This window comes from Haemaphysalis longicornis, unplaced genomic scaffold (assembly GCF_048455015.1).
Source record: "Haemaphysalis longicornis isolate Haplotype H1 unplaced genomic scaffold, Haemaphysalis longicornis Haplotype H1 scaffold_10, whole genome shotgun sequence".
In the NCBI taxonomy this organism is placed as follows: Eukaryota; Metazoa; Arthropoda; class Arachnida; order Ixodida; family Ixodidae; genus Haemaphysalis; species Haemaphysalis longicornis.
The window spans coordinates 10,541,745-10,550,608 of NW_027526204.1; the positions used below are offsets into that span (position 1 = coordinate 10,541,745).

Sequence of the window (8,864 nt, forward strand, 5' to 3'; positions counted from 1 at the left end):
CTTGTCGCCGCAGGAGCACCCTAAAAACTGAATATTTTACGCCCTTTAGGGTGCTTGGATTTTGTCGCCGCAGGAGCACCCTCTGTGAAGCACCCCAGAAGACAGGTGCCTTATAAACACCCTTGTCCGCCTAAAAGTATCCTAGGGTGCTACTTAGCACCCCAATCTGTAGGAGCATCTTCTGCAAAAGCACCCACCTAAAGGGGTACAAAACGGGTGCGTCATCCTCGGTTCACAGGTGCAGCAGGTGTGAGACCACATATTGCACAATATCACACACGATTATGGTATGAAACATTCGTGCTTTCCAAGCTCGGTTCTGTGAGACATTCCATTGAAGCGCAACATCAGCTGATAATTTCCTTGAACTTGTGTCACCGATTGTTAAAACATCAATTTAAAAAGTCAGGAGCCACATCTCAGTACAGTTATAACTTTAGAGGTAGTTGATTACCCAAAACTTCGTAAAAAACCAATTATATGTTCACTTTGCCGAACTGCAGTACACATCCTTCGAGATTCACTGCAGAGCCTAACCATGCTGTGCAGTGAAAGCAATTAGGTGTGCAACACTTCAACCACACAAAACTTCCTTGAACCTTAAAACCCTTGGCTTCTTAGTATTGCATCAAACTTCCAATCAAGGTAGCTACCTGCAATGTTTAGTGCCTTATTCTTGAGCTGAGCAGGAAGGTTCAATATCAAGGAAGACCAAATGCAAAATGTATAGTTTCCTCCGTAATGCGGCTCATAATATAGTTCCCTCCGTACTGCGGCTCATAATCTACTTATAAAAGTTGGGTACCCAAGCCATTTATTTTCGTTTGCATTATTATTTTTGCTTTACGGAAAAATATTCATATGGTACAGCATTGCAAGGTTTGGTGGTATTTGGAGTTTTATAAACATACCTTTAGACTAAATGACCCCACATAGCAATAACAAGAACTGCAAACATCACAGAACAATGCATACAAGTTCCCTGGTGAAGCCCATGGTTGAAATGTAATGCCATTGTTCAGAAAACATTATTTTATCATGAGGCTAGCTTGTACATGGTGCCTTGCATTATGTCCCTGCCGGTGGATGTGGGGTCATTTGTCACTGTTGCAAATGAAAAGCCAACAGCCAGGGCCCATTAGTTTTGGCTAATATTACGAGGTGCCTCACGGTAAGCATTCTACGTCGATAGACTTTTTTAGAGTTGACTAGAACTGAAATCAGCAAAAGATTCTCTACAAAACATTCATTCTATCCGCAGCTTTAGGGTTTGCTAATTTCCATAGTTGGGTTTCTTCTGCCTTTCTTAACAACATTTTTCTTTTGATAAGAAGGTGCACAACCAAAAGCAAAAAGCTTTTCTGTAAACCTTTGGTAGCTATATAATTGTTACAAAATATTTTACTCTAAATATGGCAGCTTAAACTGAGAATATTTGCATTTAAAAACATTAAAATAAGTTTAAATTGATCATAAATTTTTAGCTGTTTTTACGCAAAACTGTACATGGGATATGAAGTGCACCACAAGGAGGGCTTTGGATTAGCTTTAGCAAATTTGGGACATTTAAGGTGCACTGAAATCTCTACACATGCGCTTTTTCACTTTCTGTATCCACCAGGAAAATGGCTGCCAATTTAGACAGCGATTCTAAATAGTAGTTGACGTGCATTTTAAAATAATCACAAACATTATAGCCACAAAATTAATTTTTACAAGTTGTAGACATTGCCCGTTACACCAGACATTGGACTACACTGTCAAGAGCTTTGACATCTACAATGACGTCTACAAAGCAGGCTTATACTGGTAGAATGTTTCATACCATAATTACTGTGTGTTCAGAGCTCACGTGTGAAGTATGGATACTGCTGCTTCAGCAAGAACCGAGGATGAGCACCCTTCCTGGTTCTGAAAAAAAATAACAGAGGAAATGCCTTAAGCAGGATTCTGAAACGGGGTTGAATGAAACAAGAATGAACAAGAAATTCTTTCAAAACATGTAAAGCAATGCAAACAAATATTTATTTCAACTTATTTCTACAAAAGACCACCTCATGAAGACTGGTGGTGGGGTATTGGCTCAAAAAAAAAAAAAAAAGCAGAGAGCACTTATACAAATGCTACAGGGAGCTTTCGCAGCCAACAATTGTTTGAACACACCTAAACTAATCACTGTTCAACAAACTCATAAAAAACGTTTGAATGCATAAAAAACCAGTGGTAAACACAGGAAACAGTTAAAACAGAATGACGGCACAAGTTTGTCCCGTCGTTCTCTTCTGTGTCCTGGGTTTTCCTATGGTTTTTCATCCATTCAAACATGTACCAGCTAGCCCAGTCCAACGCCTTGGTATCATAAAAATATGGATAGTCAATCCTTACACAAAGTTGAAAAAAAAAGAAAGTATAAAGTAGGTGACAAAATTAAAACGACAGCAAATTGGTTGGCTTTTAATTTTAAATGATAATATAAAAAATAATGGCATGAATGAAAGTGAGCAGCACGCGAAGTACCTTGTTGCTAGCCCGACATTCCACTTTGAAGCAAAATGTCCGCTTTCAACACTACATAGGCTAAACATGCAATGAGGCATTCCTTTAGGCACACAAAATATACCATAATTGCTAAAAAAGCTAGGAATCAGTTGAAAAAACCTGACCACGACAAATTGGAATTAGTGACTAGATACAGTTTCAGAAATACACAGCGACATCATATAAAAATATATGGTTCCCATACAAAGATTGATCATAACAAAAATTCAGGACATTTATCAGACTGGCATCAATGTGCAAAGCAGCTTAATGAAGGAAGACGGTCTTCACTAAAAACATGTTAATATTGGGAGCTCATGTGCTTCCCTGCAAGTTGGGTGTGTAAACCCACTGACATCTTAACTAACCCGCCTCAATCATCACTTGATAGACATTGAGGAATTTTACGAATTGGTTTATTGTAGCCAGCTGTCTAGTTTATTTCCCTATTTTTCTTGGCATTTCGTGTCTAATTCTAAATTTGGTGACTAGATAGCTTTTACTATGGTCATGCACTGGTGACAACGAATATTTGATTTTACTTTAAAAAAATTTCAGTTTTGTTTTATTGCTCACCAGCCAACGATCTGAAATATCAGAGGTGCTTAAAACGTATGTTGGCATTTCCTTCCTGCAGTGTAGTACAAATAATCATGACTTTTACCATAATTTGTTCACAAATCGTAATATGTGAAAAGTATTCAGCTTAATGAAAATGTCATTTCAGAAGCATGCACAATCAACAAGGCCTCAATGACTCTCATGACGTGGTCCACTTGTTTCTGTCACAAATAACCTGAGTGCAGACACATTCCACCGAAGACGAAGGTAACATGCCCTCTTGGGTGATGAATATTTAAAAAGCCTTACGAGTAAATTTGCTGCTGAGCACGTGAAATTGTGGCATTAAAACAAAAGATCCCTCTGCGGCATCTTTCACTTGGAGGAGCGCTTGACCACAAACTTTGAGAAGCTGGAAAATGCTCCATGAACCGCTCCAGCCAGCAGAAACGATGCAGGACACAAGTTGGTAGGCGGACCGTTGGCATCCTGCGATTGTGAAGATATTTCTGTTTAGTAGATGCTCTTCTTTTTGTACCACTGTTTATTTCACCTTTAACAAGCAGCTGAACTCCTTAACGTTCGCATAATAAAATGCTGCAATGCGGAACAGTTAGCAGGGTTACCTCAATTTTGCTTTTCTACGAATTAACACAATGTAGGTAATCTGCACACAACTACAATCAAAGTACAATTTTCACCTACTTCACTGCTAACATCAGCGTTTGACTGCTCAAGCACAAATACAGGTTAGACATGTGAGCAATCTGCTAAACGTATCCCCACAAACTGAACAATCAGGCATCAGAAATCGGCAAGGAAGGAGGTGTCACGTTTAAATGGCACTTTTTTTGTTCAAAACATAAACAACACCTGGAAGCTTGAAGCGTGAGAGGGGGTCTTTCACGCTGACAATGTCAGAACATAGCTTGCTAGTGGGCACCTGCACGATGTGCACAATGTGTTTCTTGAAAATGCGTGCGAAAGTTTGATTGATGTGTAGGACGAGAATTGCAGCACGTTTTGACACAGGCCTTGTGGACGCTTCTGCCTGCTAATGTCAATGTGGATTCTTGCTAGTCGCCCTCTTCGCTTCTTTCTGAATATAATGCTTTAGGCATTATATTCAGGACAACGACTGCATCAAAACGTGCAGCAATTACCTACGTCCCACACATCGGTGAAACTCTCGCACACATTTTCAAGACACGCAGTGCATACATTGTGCATGTGCCCACTAGCAAGCTGCGTTCTGACATTGTCAGCGTGAGAGACCCCCTCTCACGCTCCAAGCTTCCGGGTATTGTTTATTACATTCCATGCGCTGAATGCAAATCAGTGTACATTGGCGAAACGGGCAATCTGCACAGAAGATTAATGCAGCACTGGAACGAAGTGAACAAGGGCCATGCAAAAACAAGTCCACTGGCAGAGCACCGTGAGAGGACGGGACACGTGGTCGACTGGAACAAGACAAAATTACTGACAACTGAGTGCAATCTATCTTCTCGATTACTGCTCGAGTCCCTCATTGTTCAGACGACGCCCAACATTATCAACATAATGGATGGCAATCTGCACCATATCTATGCAAACTCATTGCGCCGCGTAATGCCCAATATATAGCTTCGTTTTCCACGACACATGCTCACCGTGAACAAGCAACAAACCGTTAAATGGCTTTCTTGACTTGGTCAGTGACCTACGTTTCATCACTGCAATAATGCTTCTACCTGCCTACACGGCATTCCATCAAACACTGGACTACACCACATGAGCCATTGGCGTTCTTAACCTGCACCAGAGTATATAACCTTTCACTACTGCTATGAGATAGACCCATAAACGCACTTCAATATGGCCTTTATATTTAGCTCTTGGAAACATTATGTATAATTTTACCTTTAAGTTGCACCTGCTACAGCAGCTGGTACTATACCAAAAACATGAAAAAAAAAACGGTGGTTTAACACGCCAAAGCTACACTTGGGATATGGGGAGCACTGTAGGGGAAGGCTTCGCATTAATTTTGACCATCTGGGTATTTTTGTGCGCATCGAAATCTCCAAACACGGGCGTCTTTACGTGTTGCCTCCATCTGAAAAGCGGCTACACCAAGCGGTATCTAACCGACATTCGCCTCCACAGCACACCACCCTAGCCACGGCAGTGGGTTAAACATATGAAATAAAGCGAGTTTTGGAGTGCAAATGAAAATATTAATCACACGTCTTATTTTCCCAATCGATGTACCTTTTGAAATCCACCATGCAATCCCCCCTCCCCTACCGGCCTACCAAAACACCTTTGTTTCAAGAGGTAATCAGGCTGTTGTTAATGAAGTAAGTATTTACAATCCGAGACTTGCCACCGTTAAAGTCATGCACTTTGTTTTAGAGATAAGCGACATTAGCCATTTGCAGCACCAGGAGTTAATTGTGCTAAGATCAGATTGAAAGCATTGACGGTAGTAGTTGAAAGAAATTGTGTGATAAATTACAACATCATCTGCAAATAGACTTACATGGGAGGATATGCAACATGGAAGATAGACCAAGCAACCTGCCTGGGGGGACAACAAAGTGGCACGAGCAAAAGAAGTATATAGTTATTAGAAGTAAACTGCATTTGAGAAGAATGAAAATCTTTTGCTCAAGTGAGGACATTAGGGTGAAGTTTGAGAAGTAGTCTGTGGTGTGCAATGCGATTGAATGCTTTAGAAAAATCGAGAAAAACTACCGCAGTTTGTAAGCCTGTGTCAATGGATCAATGTAGATCGTGAACAAATCCTGAAACTTGTGTTTCTCAAGTAACCCTTGTGAAAACCGTGGTGATACTCTTATGTGATATTGTGATTTTATAAATAATTAGCGACCTGAGAGTGGATGAAATGTTTCCTGACCTTGCATATGGTGCTTGTTAGGGAAATTTAATGGTGAAGTACCGTCTCCTGATTTAAAGACTGGTGCTACCTCGACTATCTTCCAACCATTGAGATTAGTGCCTGTCATGAGAGACTGCGAAAAAAGCGCTGTCAGAATTCTACAGACTGCGGGATGTACTTTTCGGTATAGTATGATTATTACCAGTATGATCTGAAGTAGACCAGTTTGTATTGCAAGTTTAAAACCATATCGAAAGATCCTAAATGTTTGCTTGGCTTGATTACATACGAATACTTGCTTCAAAGTCAGTTCAATTTCTCTTCTTGCCCTTTAGTCGTCAGCCCCAGATTCTCTTCAATATCTCTGCTAAGCAATGACACGCTCCATACGCACAGCACTGCTTCATGAAAATGTTTCAAATAATCAGAGGCCACAGCACTGCTAACAGGTATACATCATGGCAAGTTCCACAACATGCAATAACTAACCTGAAAATACATAATCGGTGGGTGCACCGATATGGCAGCAGTGCCTGGACCGATGTGTCGAGCAAATGCGCTGACTTCTGAACGGGTGGTCCAAGCGGCCAGATGATGGATGAATGACCATTCCTGGCGGCAAAGCGTACGGAGCACCAACGAAAGGCCAGGCAGTACTTGGGTACAGCAGGTGCAGTGTCGGTTGGCCAAGGGAGGCCCTGGCAAAGCCTTTGAAACTGGACTGGAAGGCAGCTGACCCAGGACAGCCAGCAGCAGCACCTGCAGGTGCATAATCTGTGAGTGTGCTGACACTTGTTGAAATACAAGAAGAGCACACACAAAGCACGAATGCTTACATCAAGTAGATTTTTAATCGTTTAAAGACAGTAACCTCCAAGGCACTAATAAGAGCATTCCCGGAACACCCCAAGTGAAATTTAGGTCACAGTAAGAATGTATTTATTAGACCCGCAGGTACTGTGAGTGGGGTATGCATGATATATGCAAAGCTAGCTACTGAGCTAATTTGCATGGAACGCATGCTAGCAGCTTATCTGTATCCCTTGCTTTCAATCGGAACTGGTGTGTGATAGTTGAGGCTCCTCCATTTCAATGTCTGACTTGTATCTGCACGTTCAATTCTCCAATATAAATCGAGTTGAGTGAGTGCCTACAGCTTTTTTGTTAGTCTCTGTATGGCCTGCGGTTTTGCGAAAATGAGAACTTGCGAATTGGCTCAATTTTCTGCACTAATTTAAACAATACATATGCCTCTGATATCAAGCCCCAGACTTCACGAGAGCTACTCTGACAGAATCGGCAGGCGCCTCGTAGGCGTTGTGAAATCTCCCCCACTACCCCGAGACTATGCTAACTCCCTGCGAGGCCACATGCGCGCATTTCACCTTCAATTTGCACGTATGTGAATTCTATACCTCTATGAACTCTCAGACGGGCGTCGTCATATTCGTGCCGGACTCGTGAAACTCGGCAACGTAAATTACCGCACTCGCTCGCTGGCACGCGGCCCGAACTCTCTCACCGTTTCCGGCCCTTGCATACTATTTTCTCCACCTTGCACTTTGTAAATTCTCATGTTTAACTACACCTCGTGCGCCCTCATCTCTTGCCTGCTTTTCTTCCAGCCCAACTCCGTCAGCACCCGGTCGACGCGTACGCTGTCGGGGCGCGTTGGCGAGCGAGTACGGCAATTTCGCTGTTGTCGAGCTTCACGAGAACAGCACACATATCGCGGCCCGAAGACCGCGAGGCGTACGGTCGCCGGTCTCGCGAGCGCAATAGCTGCGAAGCGCACTGCACGGAATTAGTGAAGGGGGGGGGGGAGAGAGATTTCACAACACCTACGAGACGCCAGCCATTGAATCACGTGTACGCGTTTTCACATGCACTTCCAGGGAACCTCCTGTTCATGTTATTTCTTGGTATACCGCGGGTATTCACGAGGGAGGACTAATCACAGCGTTGTGCCACTCACGCGAAATTGCGACTGCGATCTGCAACCGCAAAGGCACTGTTTGAGAGACACATAAACAAACGCCCCGGTGTTAAAGAGCCTTGCGTGATGTGAAATTATTAGCAGCCGTGTACCATAGCGCGAGCATCGTAGCCAAGGTCTAGCTTCAGCGTAAATTGATGCTGACTTCTGCGGAAACGGTGGACTGGGCGCCAAACAAGTATACTAACTCACGTAGGCTCTCAGAGCAAACGAGATGGGGGTCTAGCGAATTACTGACCCATAAACACCAGAACTCATTCCAACCAAATACAGAATAATAAAAAATGCGTACTTACCCGAGCAAAAACGATGTTTCCAACGTAAAATTCTCCTTCACTGTCGTCTTCATCTCGCGGACACACGAACACGCTTTGTTCTGATGCAATGTCATCCACTTTTGACGCGCAGTATTTTATCCGGCGATGATCGTTCTTCCGGGGTCTCCATGTTCAACACACGCGTAGGTTAGAAGGGTAGACATCACCCATAAAGCTTCTATAACTATGATTTAAGCTTGAAATAGATAAAACAGATTAAATCACGCCACCAACCACTCGGCACAAAACGCTATGAAAAAACACACACAAAAGTGAGAGATAGTTGCCAGACTTCAAATGCAGCACGTCTAAGTTTGACGAAAATTGTGTTACTACTGTAATGTTGGTAATTATGTTTCTGCTTTCAAAGTCTGAAATGTGTTTATAACTTAAATTTAAGGTTTTTAAACACAAAAAGTGAATACACATAAAGTAATTGACATATATACTGATATTGTAAAGACGTTTGTTTTGGTTTTGTTTTCACGGCGGGCTTCTCAAGAGAGAACGTGTGAGAAAACGAGCTACTTTGGGTTTAGGAAGAGGGCGGTAAATGTCGGCGTGATAG

At 42.4% G+C, this 8,864-nt stretch overlaps 1 long non-coding RNA gene across 1 annotated transcript; it reads right to left on the minus strand.

Moving 5' to 3' along the window:
* Positions 1 to 2,783: 2,783 nt before the first annotated feature.
* LOC144158169 (uncharacterized) lies at positions 2,784 to 8,573 on the minus strand. Its single transcript, XR_013319961.1, has 3 exons — positions 8,276 to 8,573; positions 6,473 to 6,742; positions 2,784 to 3,588 (listed from the first exon to the last, which is right to left on the minus strand). It is a non-coding gene; the product is annotated as an uncharacterized LOC144158169 (long non-coding RNA).
* Between the last annotated feature and the right edge of the window lie 291 nt (positions 8,574 to 8,864).